Raw genomic sequence first — 19,265 nt, 5'->3', positions numbered from 1 at the left:
CTGAAAAATTATTTTTCTTATTTATTTATTTATTTATTTGCCAGGCAGAGTTAGACAGTAAGAGAGAGACGGAGAGAGAGAGTTATAGACAGTGAAAGAGAGACAGAGAGAAAAGTCTTCCTTCTGTTGGTTCTCTCCCCTAATGGCTGCTACGGCCGGCGCTATGCCAATCTGAAGCCAGGAGCCGGGTACATCCTCCCGGTCTCCCATGTGGGTGCAGGGACCCAAGCACTTGGGCCATCCTCCACTGCACTCCCGGGCCACAGAAGAGAGCTGGACTGGAAGAGGAGCAACCGGGACTAGTCCCCGGTGCCCCAACTGGGACTAGACCCCAGGGTGCCGGTGCCGCAGGCAGAGGATTAGCCAAGTGAGCCATGGTGCCGGCCTGAAAAATTATTTTTCTTATTAAACTAAAAACTTGGAAGGAAGAGTTTCAAGAGTTATAAATTGGCCAGCGCCGTGGCTCAACAGGCTAATCCTCCGCCTAGCGGTGCCGGCACACCGGGTTCTAGTTCCGGTTGGGGCGCCAGATTCTGTCCTGGTTGCCCCTCTTCCAGGCCAGCTCTCTGCTGTGGCCCAGGAGTGCAGTGGAGGATGGCCCTAGTGCTTGGGCCCTGCACCCCATGGGAGACCAGGAGAAGCACCTGGCTCCTGCCTTCGGATCAGTGCAGTGTGCCGACCGCAGAGGCCATTGGAGGGTGAACCAACGGTAAAGGAAGACCTTTCTCTCTGTCTCTCTCTCACTGTCCACTCTGCCTGTTAAAAAAATTTAAAACTTAAAAAAAAAAGAGTTATAAATTATCTAAAAATTTTTCAACACAATCACATTTACTTTTCAAAGAACACACTACACGACATAAAATTAAAGTTGATACTTCAATAATTGTTCCCTCTTCCAATAGCCTGCTGTATGACCTCAGCCTTTTATAAAAGATAATTCTCCTTATCTCTGAAAAAGACATTTTGATATTGGCTTAAACTTTTAAAATGCATCTGCCAGTGCAGACTTTTTCCATTCAAAACCATGTTTATGTTCCCACAGTTAAATTTCTTCCATATACTATAAGCTATAATCCCTGAGAACTGACCAAAACTTTACAAATATGAAGACTTAATAAGAAGGTTTATGCTTTTCTTCAAAGAGCAAGGCTAGAGAATATCAAATGTCAACAGTTCATCTGCAGGATATCAAGACACAAAGCAGAAGAAAAAAAGACAGTAAAAATGCTCTACTTACTGTGAAGATTTAAGACTTAGATGTTAGAAGATACATTCTTATGATTCAGCCCAGATAGGAAATATCTTTTGAAAATAAATCCAAAATGGTCATACACGTGTTTTTAAGGTACAATGTATAGTTAACTAAAACACCAAGTACTTTAGCCTCTATAAATATAGAAAAGTAACTATAATAAAACTAGTGTTTATTTTAAAAATATAAAACACTTAAATAAAAGTGAAAGCTGTGGATTTAAGAAATGGTTCCCTGAGGGAATGGGGCTTAACTCATTATTTCTGGATTTAACCAGGACTATTAGGTGTAAAATGAAATTATTAATGACAAGTCCACTGAACTGCCCCCTAGAAGGTTTAATAAAGCATCTTAGAAATAACACTTCTCATAAATTTATGAATATGCTTTTTAAAAAATACAAAACTAGCCATTAATATAATTAATAAAATCTATAATAGCTTAATTATTTTTAAAACAATTTCATGTTCTTATTTTTAAATATCATTGAAGTGTAATTTACATACAACACAGATTTTAAACAGACAGTTCAATAAGCTCTTACAAATGAATAGATATATCCAGGTAACAACAACCTCAATGAAAATAGGTAATATTTCCATCACTACTCATTTTCCCACTGTGTCCCAGCCAGACAACCAGTGAATTAATTTCTATTCTCATAGATTAGTTTTGTCTTTTATTCTACTTCATAAATGAAACTATATGTAAGTATTCTTTTATGTCAAGTCTTTCAACATACGTCTGTGAGATTCCACCACACTGTTGCATATATCAGTCTTAGGCTCATTTTCATTGCTGAGAGGTATTCTATAGAATAACTATATATCATAACCTGTTTATCTATTTCCCTATTGATAGACATTTAGGTTTTTTCCATTTCAAAGCTGAATAAAACTGATAGGAACACCCATGTGTAAGTCATTTCATTTTTCTTGGCTAAATATGTAGGTATGAAATTTGGGGGTCATAAAGTACATGCATGTTTACTCAGAACTGTCAGACTGTTTTCCACAGTTATGTGATTTTACACTTGTTTTGCATTCTTTCCAATGCTTGGTATTCTCAATCTTTTTTAAATTTCAGCCATTCTGATACTTGTTAGCAGTGTCTCATGTGGACTTTAAATAAATTCCCTGGTAACTAACAATGCTGACATCCTTTCATGTGCCCATAAGCTGTTCCAAGTGTCTTTTCAAGTTCTTGCCCATTTTTTTAAACTTGTTCATCTCACTGTATTGTAAAAGCCCCTTAAATGCTCAAGATACAAGCTCTTTGTCAGACACTGTGTTATAAATATTTTCACCTACTTTATGCCTTGTTTTTTCATTTTTTAAATGATATCTTTCAAAAAAACTTGTAATGATCATGAAAACTAACTTATGAAAACATTTTTGAATCTTATGAATAGAGCTTTTTTTAAACCCTAAGAAATCTTTGTATAGCCTAAAGATTCTTTATGTTTCCTTCTAAAAGTTTTATAGCTTTAGGTTTTATGGCATTTAGGTCTTTGATCCATTTTAATTTATTTTTTATATTTGCTGTGTGATACAGATCAAGGTTCTTCTTTCCACACATCCACCCCCCACAAAGAGATCCATTTAATCCATTGTATGTTGAAAAGCCTTTCTGGACACTATTCTTGTTCCATTGACCTATTTGTCTATCAGTCATTTTGTTGTTGTTGTTGTTAAGATTTATTTGAGAGATAGAGTTACAGACAGAGAGAGGGAGAGACAGAGAGGTCTTCCATCCGCTGGTTCACTCCCCAAACAGCCACAACAGCTGCAGCTGTGCCAATCCGAAGTCAGGAGCCAGGAGCTTCTTCCACGTCTCCCACGCAGGTGCAGGGGCCCATGGACTTGGGCCATCTTCTACTGCTTCCCCAGGCTATATCAGAGAGCTGGATCAGAAGAGGAGCAGCCGGATATGAACCAGCACCTACCTGGGATGGCAGCACCACAGGCGGAGGCTTAGCCCAGTATACCACAGCACTGGCCCAAGTAATGTTCTTTTAAAGAGGTAAAATATATAGCATTTCCTCTATCTTGGAATAAGGAGTCAGAACTGGTGCAACTGCAGATGTATTCCCAGCATCTCTTCACAAAGGAATTAAGAAAAAATGACAGAAAGTTCTATTTCATTATTCTTGAAAAATGATCATTTAATCTTAAAAAATAAATATAAGCCAATGTAACACCAAAATGTGAATTCACTTTCTAAGTTCATTATTATTCAGTTAACTACTTAGAATAAGTACAGGAGCAAGGATGCACTTAGGGGCTAGCTCTGTAAAAGATCCCTGAAGGCCTTTCAGAATGTCCCTGATGGATCAGCTTTGCTTCAGCTGAGCCTTCAACTGGACAGCATTTCCTTAGGCTTACCCCTGGTCAGCTGTTCCAAATCCCAACAACCTCACCCCAGTTGTCTTGCCCAGCCCATCTCTCATCACAAATAAGAGGTATGAGTTTATTTCTTTACAGATCATTCTCTAGATTTAAAAATTCTTTCCTACTTTAAAAAAAAGTATCCCTATTCAGATGATTATTTTTCTAACTGTGTATTTCATCTTAGTCTTTGAGTCACATCAATTTCTTATATGGCATTTCTGAATCCTAAGTATTCAGAAATAAGATACTGGAATCCCCAGAAATTCTCAGTATTCTAAGTTATTCTGTAATTTTCATATGTTCACTTACATGAATTTTAAGAGCTTTTGAAAAAATATATAATTACTTATTTGAAAAGCAGAGTGAGTAAGAGGCGGGGATATCTTCCTCTGGTTCGCTCCCCAGATGGCTGTAACAGGCGGAAGCCAGAGGCCAGGAACTCTACCTAGATCTCCCACGTGGGTGGCAGGTGCTTGGGCACTTGGCCCATCACCCATTGCCCTCCAAGGCACATTAGCAGGAAGTTGGATTGGAAGCAGAGCAGCTGGGACTGAAACTGGTACTCTCAAATAGGATGTCAGCATTGTAAGCAGTAGTTTAACCTGTGCCACAGCGACAATCCTTAAATAAATAATCTGAAAAAAAAAAATATCTGCCTTGATTGCTAAACTTGAAGGAGACTTATAATACTTTCCCTGGTTTCTGATTTCTCCACTGTATTTTTTTTTAACATCTGGGATTTGTAAAAATGAGAAATGCCAGAAAGCAAACAAATCCTGCTTGGATACACTTCTCTCAGTTATCTTTACCTGAGGCTTCTCTCCTTCCTCTTCCCACCCTCAGAGATTTCCTGCTCTTGGGCTTTGTAATCATACTCACATTCTTCCCCAAACACTCCACCTTCTTCCTTACCTCCTTCCACTTCACTGTCAATTCTTAATAAAGTAGTTTACGCATACTGCTTCTGCTTCTTCACTCACCTTTTATTCTTCAACCCATAAAAATTTATCATCTAAAAACATTCCTTCTGAGTAACTTGAACTAACTTTACCATATAACACACTTGACTCCCAAAACCTCATTTCCAGTCTCCATCTTTCTCTTGTCTGCTGTTTCCAACCATCTACTGGATATCTTGACTTGGAAATAGCAAAAATACTCTAATTTGGGGCCAGCATTATGGCATAGCAACATGGAAAAGCCTTAAAAGAAGCTTTTTCAAGATCAGAAATCAAAAACTGCTTCCTTTCGAATCTTACACATTTCTGGAATAATGCTGGTAACATGAAATTTTAAAAAATACTTTCCTCCATTATTCCATGTCTTCAACATAATAGGTATTTCCGTTTAATTTTCCATGTATTTTTCTCCCTTCAATGTATTTTTTAAAAAAGGTTAAAAATAAACTAAGAAATATCTTAAAATAGGGAAAAAAACACAGGTAAAAACTGGACATGAACAGTTAAGATAAGGTTGTCACTAAAATAACATAAAAAGAAACCTGAAAATTTTCATAGTTCAATATGGTTAACCTTTAGGAAGATTTGCTTTCACTCAGTTTGTGGGAGAAAATAAGTACTTTTCTAAACATATTCTGGTTTATCTGTCACCTTCAATGTGCATCAGGATTTACTCTGCTATCAGAATATATTCTGATAAAAGCTCCAAATTTAAAACAGTTTCTCAGGGCAGACTTCTGGTCTAGTAGTTAAGATGCTATAAGAGGCCCATGTCCCACATCAAGGTACTTGCATCCAGTTCGCTGCTCCAGTTCCCAGTACCCAGACAGACTCAGAGAGGCAGCAGATGGTGGCTCAAGTAGTTGAGCCACTGCCACTTACATGGGAGGCCTGGACTGAGTTCCCACATCCTGGCTTTGACCCTGGCCCAGTGCCAGCCTTTGAAGGCTTTTGGAGAGTGAATCAGTGTACGTGGGTGCTCTCTCACTGTCTCTCAAAACACCAAACCAACCAAAGCAACAAACTCTTAAGATTGGTCTTTCCTTCTTAAGATGGTTTGGCCTACACATGAATAGCTTCACAATTTTAACTGTTTTAAAAGATGATTTACTTGTTCCATAAACATGATGTATATAAGGATTTGTTCCGTTTCACTCACATCTCACTCACTTACTACACATGTAGTAAGTAGCCAGCCTATATTTCACATGTGATGCTCATTACTATTGCCTAGCATATCTAAAATTAAAAATTACCAGCGGCCCTTCTTTCCATTATGCACCCATCACTTAGAAGTAACTACAGGAGTGGGATGGCGCTGTGGCCTAGCAGGTAAAGCTGCCACCTGCAGTGGGTTGTCGGCATCTGATCCAGCTCCCAGCTAATGCACCTGGGAAAGCAGTGGAAGATGGCTTAAGCACTTAGGCCCCTGCACCCATGTGGGAGACCTAGAAGAAGCTCCCGGCTTCAGATCAGCCCAGCTCCGGTTGTTGCGACCATTTGGGGAGTGAACCAGTGGATAGAAGACCTCTCTGTCTCTGCCTCTCTGTAACTCTGCCTTTCAAATAAATAAATAAATCTTTAAAAAAAGGAGTAAATAGGGTAAACTCAAGTAAGGCCAAATGATGATATTTCAATTCTATAAAGGTAAGCCATCTCCTAAAAATGGTCTGAAATGAAACAACTGGTATGAAATGCCAAGTTGTTCCTAACAGGCAGATCCATTTTGCAAATCCACTCACAACTATGAATTTCTGAAACGTCCCCCATCAACATCTGAGGGATACATAGCAAAGGACCCCGGAGAATCCCAAACTGAATCCAGTTTCAATATTAGTGCATGAAACAACCAAACGATAATGGCTCAGCAAGGTCAGTTCTCTGCTGCCGTGATCTCCAAACCCTGTTCCAACCTGCCAAACTAGGATGACAGACCTGCTACCATTCTCAAAGACATCAATATTTTGAACTAGAAAATATCGGGGGGTGAGGGAAATGCTGTGATATTTGTAATTATCCAATTCAAGAAACTGTTATGCCTAAAACTGACATAAGTACTTTCAACTATGAATTTAAGAGTAAAGGAGAACATTTTGACAAATTTCTTTTAATGTCAAATGCTTGAAAAATATTCTGGCTATAGTCAGAACAGCCAATCAGAATGACAAGCAGGCAGGAAAATAAGGGCTTGTACTTAAGGTATTCAAACAAGTATTTCAAAAATGTGCCTGTCTTAACAAGCAACATTTTAAGGTGTAAGAGGGCAACACATACCAGCTTGTAGTTTCCAATTTTCCATTCATCTGACATTGTAAAAGAAACCTGATAACTTGGTATCTCTAAAACTGAGCCTGCAGCTTCTGTGATAGTAATTTTCCCCTCTCAAAGTCCTTTTCAGCTGGCTTTTTAAAATGCCTCTACCACACACTTCACGTTTATATAAATCCACGCATTTATTAATAAACTGACCCTCCCCAGAAATGTCTGCAGTTTAACATGCCAGTGCTCAAAGAATTCTGAGAAATGTATTGCCTTGATCCATAAATTCTCATGGAATCATTTTGAACAACTAATCCTTTGCCTGAGGTAAACCAGATTAACTCCAAATGATCTCTCTCAAAACTCTTTAAGTAAACATGATGTTTCAGGTCGCTTGTAGCTACTTTTAATTCCCCTTTGGCGAAGGATTTTTCTTTCTAGGCTTTCTAGGTCAAATGATTGGTCCTATGTAAGCAAAGATTGTCTTGAACAGCTCTTCTTCAAAGGAAACAACGTAAGATGGTCTCTCATCACAGTTCTGACATCAAAGTACCCTCTGGCTTCCTATACCTCTGGAATTGACAGGGTGAGTCCATGCAAGTTAAGGAACTTCAAAGAGCTGGCCCCCAGCCAGCTACAATTGTGCTCAGTTGCTTTCAATACTAAGTTAATCCTGCCTACGGAAGAAATGCAGGTACTATTTACCAGAGAGATCTAAACTTTGTCTTCATACCATCAGGGATGCTTTATCTGAAAATAAGTTTTGGGTCTTTCCTGACTTTTTTGGTGTGGTTTAAAGCACTTAGTAGGTGCTCAATAAGCACTTCTTGAAAACAATAAATGCCTAAATCTGAGCACAAGACACAAACGCGAAACAGTGACAGTTATTCCTATTATCAAGCTTGTTGCTCACTAAGCCTCAGAAGATTGCTCCCTTTCCTATCGCTGGGATTCTCTCATCAGTAACTCTCAGACTTTCCATAGCCTAGCCTAGCTCTAGGTCTTCAATATTAGAAAAATACAGAGGAGAAACACAAAAAAGGGAACATGTGAATCCATTATCCAAGCTGGGCAAGTGTCACTGAAAGGTGTTTTCCCTCATACTCTTGTCTCCCCGTGCCTAAGACACAGGGACTGCACACACACACACACACACTCACTCACTCATTCACTCATACCCACTCCTTTGAGCTTACACATCTCTTTCCAAGTTGTCCTATACAATAGTTTTAAAACTTATTCATATGGTAAAGCACCAGAAAACCATGGTGCTTTATTAAACATGCTGGCTCTTTGTGAGAAATTGTACCGTAAAACAGGATATATTAAATTCTGTCATACAAATTAATTAGGGCTAATTTCATTGGGAGAAAATATCACTATATATGCACATATTAAACAAACCTCCACCAAGAGCCTGTGTAGCTTAACAACAAACATGCCAATGACTGTATGAGATCATTTCAAGGCCTTCAGTTAACAATAATATGATCTAGTTGGTCATTTCTCTTGCTTTCGATGTTTATTGACAGAAAGGAACAGTAGATGTGAACAATCTTTCCTAGTTTAGAAAGAAGGAAAATCCTTGGGGACCCCAGAGACCCTTTCAGGGGATCTGCAAGGTAAAAAATATTTTTCTAACGACATTCCATCATTACGTGCCTTTTTAATTATCATTCTCTCACAAAGTGTCCAGTGGAGTTTTCCAGAGGCAAAATGATGTACAACACTGCAATCAACTCAGCATAATAGCACATAAGAAAATCCAGCTGTCTTCTAAGTCAGCCATTACCATGATTTGCATATAATATAAATCAAAGGCACTATCCTAATTTTTTCATTCTGGACAATAATATTTTTATGAAATAAGTTATTGAAATTGATGTGTAATACATTTGTCTAAATAAATTAATGAATAAAAAATTGTTTTAATTTCTACTACAGTAAAAATTGATACAGCTCACATATTAAAAGCTCTTCGATGTTATCAACCAATTTCAAGAGTAAAGGTTTCTACCAACCAAAAATTATGAGAACCACAGGGTTCTATATAGGAAATGACCAAAAGACTGAAAGGAGAGTATTAGGGAAGCAATGTGTACAAGAGACTTAGATGCAGGCTTAGTGCAAATTACACCTAAGTGGCCTGAATCTTCATAGTGCCAAGGTGGTTAATTCATTTATACTTTGAGGGGTAGCCCTGTAATATTTGTAGTATTTTGTGTGTGTGCTTTGAAGATCCCAGAACTCTCATTAATTGGGGGGAAGGTCAATTTACCTAATGTAATGTATTAAATAGTCACTTGCTGTTTAAGCTCTTACCCTCTGTTGTTGGAGTTTAGGAGAGATCTTATGTTGCCATAGATGTAGTCTCAAACGAAGGGCCCTAAACCAAGCTAAACTATATTGAGTAAACACAAAGCTTTGAAACATCAGACACGGAGAATGTTCTGAAAAGGAGATATTTTTCAAGTTACCCAAGACGGCAAACTATTAGCATCTGTCCTCAATATTTTTTTCAAAGGGAAGTCATACAGTAGTAAAATTTAAGACTTTTTTCCTATACCTCCTGAGCAAAGTATTCTTGACCACATACCCCCAATGTAGAAATTACAGAAGTGCACTTTTTTCCATACCAAAAAACTCAGTCAAACCCAACCACAAAGATTAGAAATTTTAAAAGGATAGATACATGAAATAAATATTGTAAAAAATTCTAATTTATATTAGAATGGTTCAAAATTTTCAAATAAAACATTTTGTTATTATTTATATAAAAATATAATGATATCTTATTTTTACACATGCTTTTTAAAAATAAAATCTTGATTTAACACTTAGAGAACAAGTACAAATCCAGAGCTGGCTCTAATCACAGTTTACTTAGTTTTTAGTGGTTATCACATTGGGAGGAAAATCTCAAAAATAATATACAGATCCAAATAGGAAAAGTACACCTTTAGTTGTATTTCTAAATCATGACATTTGTTTTTCAATTCCACTCATTAACTGTTACAGGTTTGTCTTCACTTCCTGAATGTCCATTTAAAACATCTTCACTGCTATCAGTGGTGACTTTAATATCTACTATCTCAAGATACCATTTGCACATAGAGTGAAATTAATCATTGAATAATAGGCACATATCTCAAGTGGAAGAACTGAGATTCAACGCCAGAAAGTAGAATTTCAAAGTCAGTGGAATTTGTATGAAGTATATCAAAATTGACAAAACCTACTACATTTTTTTTCCTTAACTCCATTTTACCATTGCAGCTTGTTTTCCAGTCTGATGTTTTGAACTAAATAATGATTTGATATTTAAAAAAACAGAAAAACATGTTATTTTAGAATTTAAGGTTTGTCAAGGCCAGCATTGTGGCATAATGGGTAGAGCAACCACCTGCAATTCTGGCACACCATATGTGCACCAGTTTGTGTCCCAGTTGCTCCACTTCTGATCCAGCTCCCGGCCTGGGAAAAGCAGAGGAAGAAGGCTCAAGTGTTTGAGCCATTGTGGCCATCTGGGGAGTGAACCAGAGGATGGAAAATCTCTGACTCTCTCTCTATGTAACTCTTTCACATAAATACATAAATTTTTTAAAATAAATTTATGGCTCACATTTGTAAATATAAATAAAACAAAAATAACAGTATTTATACAGATGCATGTCTACATATTGCGATTAGACTGGAAAAAGAGCTTATAACTTGAGAAAAACAACTTAAGAAAAGTATATATAAAGAAGACCAGTCTCAAACAACAATGTGAATGCTTCACCCTTTGTCTTGTGAAGCTGGGTGAGGCCCACTAACTTGGCGACTGCCACAAAGCTCCCCAGTGTGCTGCATCCACGGCCAGACCACAGAGGCCAGACCTCTGCCTGCAGCTCAAGAGCCTTGCTCTCCCAGAGCAGCCCTTGTCCTCCCTCCACTCATCACTTTGAACTGGCTCATTAACATCTCACTATTCCTGTGACTCTCTAGTCCACCAGCTGACCTGGATAGTATGAGTTACTACAGCTGATGGTTACCTTAGATTGTTTTACTTCCTGTTCTTATAAGACAAGCTGGCAATTAAGCTTGATTGCTCAGATTATATGATAAATTTCTCTACAGGATTTACATTTTGATGAAGAATTTACTATTTGCTTTGCAAATGTCTGCCCTCACTTAGGACTGCCAGGAGGCACAGTGACTTCTGGGTACCCTGGGTCCATCAGGCCTGTGATGCCTGTTGCTGATTACACTGGAATGATCACTAAAGCATGACATGATGGAAAGACACAGATGTTGAGACAGGTGATCAGTTACAGTCTCTCTGCTGTCCATGACACCCTTGCTGCTCAAAGTGTGATCTGCAACCAGCTGCATCTACTCGGAGCTTTTTGTAAATGCACATTCTCAAGCCCCACACCAGACCAACTGATTCTGAATCTACCTTTTATTTAACAAGATGATTCACACCTCCATTACAATAGCAAAGCACTATTCAAAAATACTTAAAAGTACTTTAAAAAGTTCATGGAAAATATAATGAAAAAATATTCTGGAGTAAAACAAGTTAAATCCATGTATAATATTTTATAACATGAAATTTTGAAGGTCCCATGTGAGTACATGTGGATGTGAAGACAAACAACCAGAAGCCAGAAATTACTTAGATTTAAGAGAGAGAGACAAGCAACTTTGTTTTCTCTAGGTTTTAAAACTATAATTCACTAGAGACACACACATAATCTTCATTAGTTAAGCTTTTCTGTAGAAAAACTTCCATGAAACTGCTTTGCTATAATCTCAGCTTCTTCTACTGCCTGTCATTTCAGAAATGGTCATTTCTATAACATTTCTGTGAGTACTCTAAAATGTGAACAGCTCAAAAGCATGAACTATGTCTTAAATTTTTTTGTATCCTTAGGAAAGGGCATAGTATATCAGTACAGAATGGCAACGCAGTTAAGATTTGCTAACTGAATATATGAAAGAATGAGTATAACTATCATTTAGGTTTCCACTCTATGCAAGCATTGCCACAGACATTTCATATTTATTTTTCTCATCTTCACAACAATCGTTAGAAGTAGGAATTGTAAGCTCAAAGAGGGAAAGTAGCTTACCCAACATCACATATCTGAAAGGCTCAATTTAACTTCAGGGCTATCTGATTCCAAAGCCGATGAGCTGGACCAGTGTTCTGAAAACAAATGAATATCAGAATCATCTGGAAAGCTTTTGAAAAGCAGCTTCCCACTTCTCTGAGTACACCTTCTGGTCCTGCTCTGACTTACAAAAACCATGATGTTCGACATACTTACAAAATAAATAAGCAAACAAAGAAAACCAGGATGAACCCACAGCTGAATACAAACAGTAACAAATGATCTTTACTGTACTACAAATGAATAACACAGCCACACTGACAAAGATGGAAGTGGAAAGAGCTAACTCTAATTAACTCTGGATAACAGTGACTACATTCTGCAAGGCAAAGGAGAAAAATAACTATACAAATGTTATATTCCACCTAGTAAATGTATTTCTGAAAGGGCCATTGGTTAGAGATCGCAAATGATTTTATGTGAGGGTTCTGAATCTTGGCACCACTGGCATTTCAGACCAGGTAAGACAGTGAAGGCTATGTTGTGCATCCTAGTTGCCATTAGCCCCCTCCAGGTTGAGACAACCAAAAATATTTCCCAACGCTGACAAAACTGCTTCCAGCTGAGAACCATCACTTCATGCATTTCCTACGTTTGACCAAATAAGTAAATATATCATATCTAATAAAAGCCACGTTTCTTGCTGCTAAAGAAAGAAGTTACAACGTAATATCATCACTTGATTTTTGTAGACTTTCTAGAACACATTCATCTCTTTATGTATGTTTCTGCTAGTGTCCTAAATTTTTCTCCAAATGATCCAAATATTGATAATATTATGTTGTTGTTGTTTTCTTTTACTTACAAACAAGGACTTTTTCAAGAGTATATGATGTTGTGTTTGGGACTTCTCTCCTTTTATTCTGATAGAATTTCTTCCAAGTGCATTTACAGAGAGACTTTATAAAGAAGTATACACATCTTTCAATTTTTACTGGGCATTTAATTACTTGTTTTCATCAAGGAGTACTACAGCTAGAAAAATCAGGGAAGTCTGCATTATTGTTTACATTTGGGTATAATGACAACAGCCAATTTAGAGTGCAATGAAGTGCAGTTGACTCAGTCTATGTTACAGACTACTTGCAGGGTAACTCAATAGAAGATTGTAGAGCACATTATCTCCAGTTAGCTAACTGTGTTTGGAAACTGTTTTCTTACATATTCTAAAGTTTGCATTATTGCCATTGCTTTATTCTTGTATCACAACCTCTCTTCATAATGCAAAGGGGAATTTCTACTTAGACATTGACTGTTATTGCAATTCCATTTTGATGGAGTTTAGTTTTAGGTTTTATTCTACATAAAATCCTACACTGAATCTACATTTATTCCATTACCCACTTTGTCAGTGAAATTTAAGTCTCAAAAATGCTTTCAGAATGTATTTTTATTCTTACAAAATTTTTGTTTTTGAAATGCCAAATGGTCTCTCTCCACCTTTTTTCTTCCTATTCTCTTCCTCTTTTTCTTATTTCTTTTTTTAAAGATTTATTTATTCATTTTGAAATGCAGCGTTACAGAGAGGCAGAAGCAGAGAGAGAGAGAAGTCTTCCATCTGCTGGTTCAATCCCCAGATGGCAGCAATGGCTGGAGCTGCGCCAATCTGAAGCCAGGAGCCAGGGGCTTCTTCCGGGTCTCACATGTGGGTTCAGGGGCCCATGAACTTGGGCCATCTTCCACTGCTCTCCCAGGCCATAACAGAGAGCTGGATCGGGTGTGAAGCAGCTGGGTCTCGAACTGCAGGCAGCGGCTTTACCTGCCATGCCACAGTGCCAGCCCCTCTTTTTCTTTCTCTCTTCTATGTCTTTAAATTTTCTACTTGAGTTGGGAAGCCCAAGTATTTTTAAGAGCTGTCTATTTTCTCTTTTGAAGTGAATTATTCTTTTGGGGGGGGGGTATTTTTAGCACATTCTTGGTTTTTCTTAAAAATCAATGTACTGTAACTTTTTTGTGAATATCTCGATGATTGCTCCTTTGTTCCTCGACAAAGAACCTTTCATTTTTGTAATGAAATTATAGAATGATGCCATGCTTTATTAGATGCAACACTGTATATTAACAAAGAATGGCTTAATTAGAACTGGTATGTAGTACTGACAGCACATTTACAGTCTATATTTCATGCAAGGATACAGTTCACAAATGCAAAATAGTGATGGTTTTTGAAATTAGCTTTGAAATACAGTGATGTTGAAAGCTATAAAGGGTACACGTTTTATAACTTTGTAGATAAGATGACTATTTATATCTATGTGTTTGTAAAGTTAATTTGAAAAATAGTTTATAACTGTAGTTTTTAACAGATATAAAAATATTTTTCAGTATTTTCAGTCTCACAGTATCTCCTTATAAAACACTAATCACAAAGGGGGAAAATATTGTTTAAAGAATAAAAACTGGTCAGATATCTTAACCAAGTGGTTAAAACTGATACCACCAATAAGATATATTGACATTATGTATGTTCTGATACAATGCACTGAGGAGAATATATACCCCCTCTGTAGGACACAAAGCCAAAGATGCATAGCTTCAGTGTAATCATGGGAAAACATCAGATATATCCAAATTGAGGGGCATTTTGCCTAAAAAATTATACATTCTCTTCAAAATTGCCAAGGTCATGACAGACAGAAAGACAAACTGGGGGATTATCACGGACTGGAAGAGACTAAAAAGACATGACAACAACATGGGATCCTGGGTTGGGTTCTAAGCCAAAGAAAAGAGGTAAAACTGCCAAAATTAAATAAGATTTGTAAACTGACAGTATAACAGTGCTAGGTATAACATTACTAAGCTATAACTACCAAGAGAAATAAGATAACACAGGTCCCTGTCTTCAAGAGTTATAGTTTAGGCCGGCGCCATGGCTCAACAGGCTAATCCTCCGCCTAGCGGCGCCGAAACACCGGGTTCTAGTCCCGGTCGGGGCACCGGATTCTGTCCCGGTTGCCCCTCTTCCAGACCAGCTCTCTGCTGTGGCCAGGGAGTGCAGTGGAGAATGGCCCAAGTGCTTGGGCCCTGCACCCCATGGGAGACCAGGAGAAGCACCTGCCTCCTGCCTTCGGATCAGCGCAGTGTGCCGGCCGCAGCAGCCATTGGAGGGTGAACCAACAGTAAAGGAAGACCTTTCTCTCTGTCTCTCTCTCTCACTATCCACTCTGCCTGTCAAAAAAAAAAAAAAAAAAGTTATAGTTTAGTTACTTTCCTTATAACTGGAGCCCCTCTTACTTTAGTACAGAGTGTGAAGAGAATGTCTTCCAGTTTTGTACAGGAGTTATTTAATGTTCATCTGCTTACTTTTTAAAAAACACTTTATTGTAAAAGGTATGCATACTAAGAAATGTTAATAAGTGTACAGAAAAATTAGTTTTTGTCATCTGCTCATCTGTTTGAGTATCAAACACCCAAATTAAGAACAGAACATTACTAGTATTCCAGGAGTCCTCACAATTCCTCCCTCCAACCTCTCCATTCCTTTTTCTTTAACGTGGGAATGAAGAGTATATTGTCATTTACACAGTATAATTCAGTGAAGCAATACTTATAACTACATACCAAATGATATGCACACAATTTTATATATTTGTGAGCAAATGTAGCATACTGATAAGTTTCCTTGTTTTAAGTACAGAACTGTAACACTACACACTGTATATTTCCAGGGCCATGTACTCATACATATTTCCAACAGAATTTTTGGCAAGTACATATACACATATGTGTATAATTAACAAATGCTTATGCCCATGCATCCAAAATTCTTGTAACTCTTGAATAGTCTGTCTCTAAAAAAAATGTTTTTTTACTTTAAAAATGTGGAAATAGAAGAAAGTAATATTTCTATAAAAAACTTCATGCATGTGTACATCCTTAGTGGTGATGGTGGCAGCACTACTTCTGAATTATTTTCTTAGAATAAATTTTCATGCTAGAAATTACTGAGTCATAGAGTATAAACATTTTTAGGGTTAAACTGCATTATCAAATTTCCTTCTAAACTTTATAACTACACTAACATTAGGCCTTATTATCTTAAAAAAATGTAAGTTTGAAATCAGGGCCGGCGCTGAGACATGGCATCCCGTATGGGTGCCGGTTCGAGTCCCGGCTGCTTCACTTCCGATCCGGCTCTCTGCTGTGGCCTAGGAAAGTAGTAGATGGCCCAAGTCCTTGGGCCCCTGCACCCGTTGGGGAGACCTGGAAGAAGCTCCTGGCTCCTGGCTTTGGATCAGCACAACTCCAGCTGTTGCAGCCAATTGGGGAGTGGACCAGCATATGGAAGACTTCGCTCTCTCTTCTGCCTCTCCTTCTCTCTCTGTGTAACTCTGCCTTTCAAATAAATAAATCTTTAAATATATATATATATATAAATGTAAACTTAAAAAAAGACATGAAGTCATTCAACTCTCTTTCTATAACTGATATTTATTTAATTACTAGCATAATCCCATAAATTTCATCATTACAGAGTGATTACATTATTCTAATCATAGTCACATATTTCACTTAAGTATTTATACGTGTCAGATCTCAACAACCTGAAGAATTTCTTTTTTAACTTTTCTAATAAATGTTTATACTTTTCACCATGTATTAACTTTTATACATTTTATATAGATATACTCCGCAGATGTTCAATATATTCTTAATGCCCTCATAATCATCACCATCATTTACTTCCACTAGGGTCAACCTGTCACAACAAAATGAAGAATTTGTTTAGCTTCATCATAAAATGCTTTGTTCTGTCAAATTCCATGGGAAACAGAGACAGAGAACTGGAAAATAGCTAAAAATAAGACATACAATACAAGAAGATCTTTAAAGTTGAGACAAAGGAAACGTGCAGAGAATATACTTCTCCATTCATAAGTTACAAAGAGAAAAATTCAGTCTCTTTAAAAATGTTTCTTCTTCCCTCTCTAAACAATGATACTTTAAAATCTAACGCGGACAAGAGAACAATCCACCGAACTTTAATTTCCTTCTCCTTCTGCCATTGTATTAGAGTGCTTCTAAATATTTGCCATTCCCAGATTACTAAAATAGAATGAGAAACCACTTCTTTGTAGTGCAGATGCTTGGAACAGCCTTCTAGTCCTAAAGAAAAATTCTCACGCCTTCAAGGAAGAATTAAATTGAGAGACTGAATCTTAAGATGAGATAAAAGTCACTGAAAAATAAATTATTATCCTTTGAAATGTACAATTATTTTATTTTCAATTACCTCACAACATGAACGCAAAGGGTAAGCAGACCACAATGAAATAATTCAAGAAAACCTAAAAAGTCTATGTGCATTTCAGCCAGAGATCAGGTAATTCCTTGTATATTCATGAAGTATTTCTTTAAAGATGTCAAAATTTCAATTCTATAGAAAAGAATATAACTATTTTCTAAATGCTAATTGCTGAAGCCCATACCCCTCCCCACCTCAAAACTTCCCCTTTTGGTTGTCCAGTTCTACTAACTCATTTTTTTAAATGTTTTGATTTAATACGAAAGTCTTAAATTATAGATACATGTTGGATATACAAACATACAGACATATAAATGAAAGTACCTCATATATACATACATACATACATACATATGAAGGTACTTAATAAGTACATATTTATTAATGTATGATATATATTACATATATGAAGGTATTGACAATAATTTGTTCTAGTCCATTCTTTTAAAAATAGGAGTATCTTTCATGTTCTCTCCAAAATCTAGATTTAAAGATTGTTAAGGCAATATTTTTCTCTTAAACCTAAACAAAGGGTATGAATGACCTTTTTATAAAAATCTTTGAGAAACCCTTAAAACTGGAAATACTATGCTGCTAATTTTATAATCTCAAATTATGCCTAATGCCAATAGCCTTTTACCCATGAATCCATTCTAAACTGCAAGCATGGCTCTGACTTCAACATAGAAGGAAAACTACAGGAAAGAACAAAAATAAAAACACTTGTCTGAACATTTTGTTCCTTTATTAAATTTAATGATACGAGCAACCAAAATGCCACTTTACTGATAACTCTAAAGGATACTGACAGGTACTGCTTTAGTGACATTACTGGCCTGAAAATGTTCTCAGTTAAAACTAATTTTTTATTATTTATTATATATAAATATACACATATATATTATATATAAAGCTTTTCTAAAACTCTTCCAGAGGGGCCAGCACTGTGGCACAGTGGGTAAAGCCACCGCCGCCTGCAGCGCCAGCATCCCATATGGGCGCCAGTTCGAGTCCCAGTTGATCCACTTCGGATCCAGCACTCTGCTATGGCCTGGGAAAGCAGTAGAAGATGGGCCAAGTTCTTGGGCCCCTGCACCCACCTGGGAGACCTGGAAGAAGCTCCTGGCTTCGGATCGGCGCAGGTCCAGCCGTTGTCATCTGGGGAGTGAACTAGCAGATGGAAGAGCTCGCTCTCTCTCTCTCTCTCTCTCTCTCTCTCTGCTTCTGCCTCTCTGTAACTGTGCCTTTCAAATAAATAAATCTTAAAAAAAAAAAAAAAAAAAAAAAAACACCTCTCCTAGATACTATATTTTAGGATGACTATGCAGCAAGTTACAGAGTCTTCTCTCCCCACACAGGAAAGCCACACTTTCCACAGAACCATCTTTATTCTTGAGTGGTTCGATCAAAAAGGAAAATGTTGCCCTCTCGTAAAAAACCTAAGTTCTGCCTGTGACAAACAATCCTCCCATGGAATAGCAGGCTGCATTCCCTAGCACTGAAAGTCGCAGAAGTGATTTTGAGAATGGTCACTTACTTTCTGATTACAAAACTAGTTCCTGCATATTGAATAAAAACTGGACCACACAGAAAGTATCAACAGTGAAACTACAATTATCTATAATCCTAATGGCCAAATAACCTCTTACATCTTGGTCTGTATATTTCTAGTCTTTCTTATGTGCGCTTCTCTAGTTTTAAATTTTAAAATATAACTGTGAGAGGGGGGTTGGCCTAGCAATTAACACACTTACATCCCACATTGGAATAACTGGGTTCGAGTTCTGGCTCCAGCTCCTGATTCCAGCTTCCTGCCAAAACAGAACCTGGGAAGTAACTGGGGTCTCTATCACTCATATTAAAGACCTGGATTGAGTTCCCAGTTTGGCTTAACAAACCCAATCCTGACTACTGTAGGCATTTTGAGAATGAACCAGGCTAGTTCCCTCTCTATCTCCCTGCCTTTTTGTTTGTTTGGTTTTGGGTTTTTTAAAATAT

At 37.3% G+C, this 19,265-nt stretch overlaps 1 protein-coding gene across 27 annotated transcripts in view; it reads right to left on the bottom strand.

Annotated features, from left to right (window-relative positions):
• DISP1 (dispatched RND transporter family member 1) overlaps window positions 1-19,265 on the bottom strand; it is a 191,053-nt gene that overhangs the window by 106,935 nt on the left and 64,853 nt on the right. For 12 of the 27 annotated variants that reach the window (XM_062210395.1, XM_062210418.1, XM_062210428.1 and 9 more), the window contains 3 exons: window positions 11,978-12,054; window positions 3,198-3,351; window positions 1,238-1,302 (listed from right to left, as the gene is read on the bottom strand). The exons of 11 other annotated variants lie outside the window; for them this stretch is intronic. The gene's annotated coding sequence lies outside the window, so the exon portion shown is untranslated. The remainder of the gene's footprint in view (window positions 1-1,237; window positions 1,303-3,197; window positions 3,352-11,977; window positions 12,055-19,265) is intronic. 4 more of the 27 variants (XM_062210404.1, XM_062210400.1, XM_062210421.1 and 1 more) reach the window with 1 other exon arrangement.

Source organism: Lepus europaeus, chromosome 14 (assembly GCF_033115175.1).
Source record: "Lepus europaeus isolate LE1 chromosome 14, mLepTim1.pri, whole genome shotgun sequence".
Taxonomy (NCBI): domain Eukaryota; kingdom Metazoa; phylum Chordata; class Mammalia; order Lagomorpha; family Leporidae; genus Lepus; species Lepus europaeus.
This window is presented reverse-complemented; position numbering and strand designations above follow the sequence as displayed.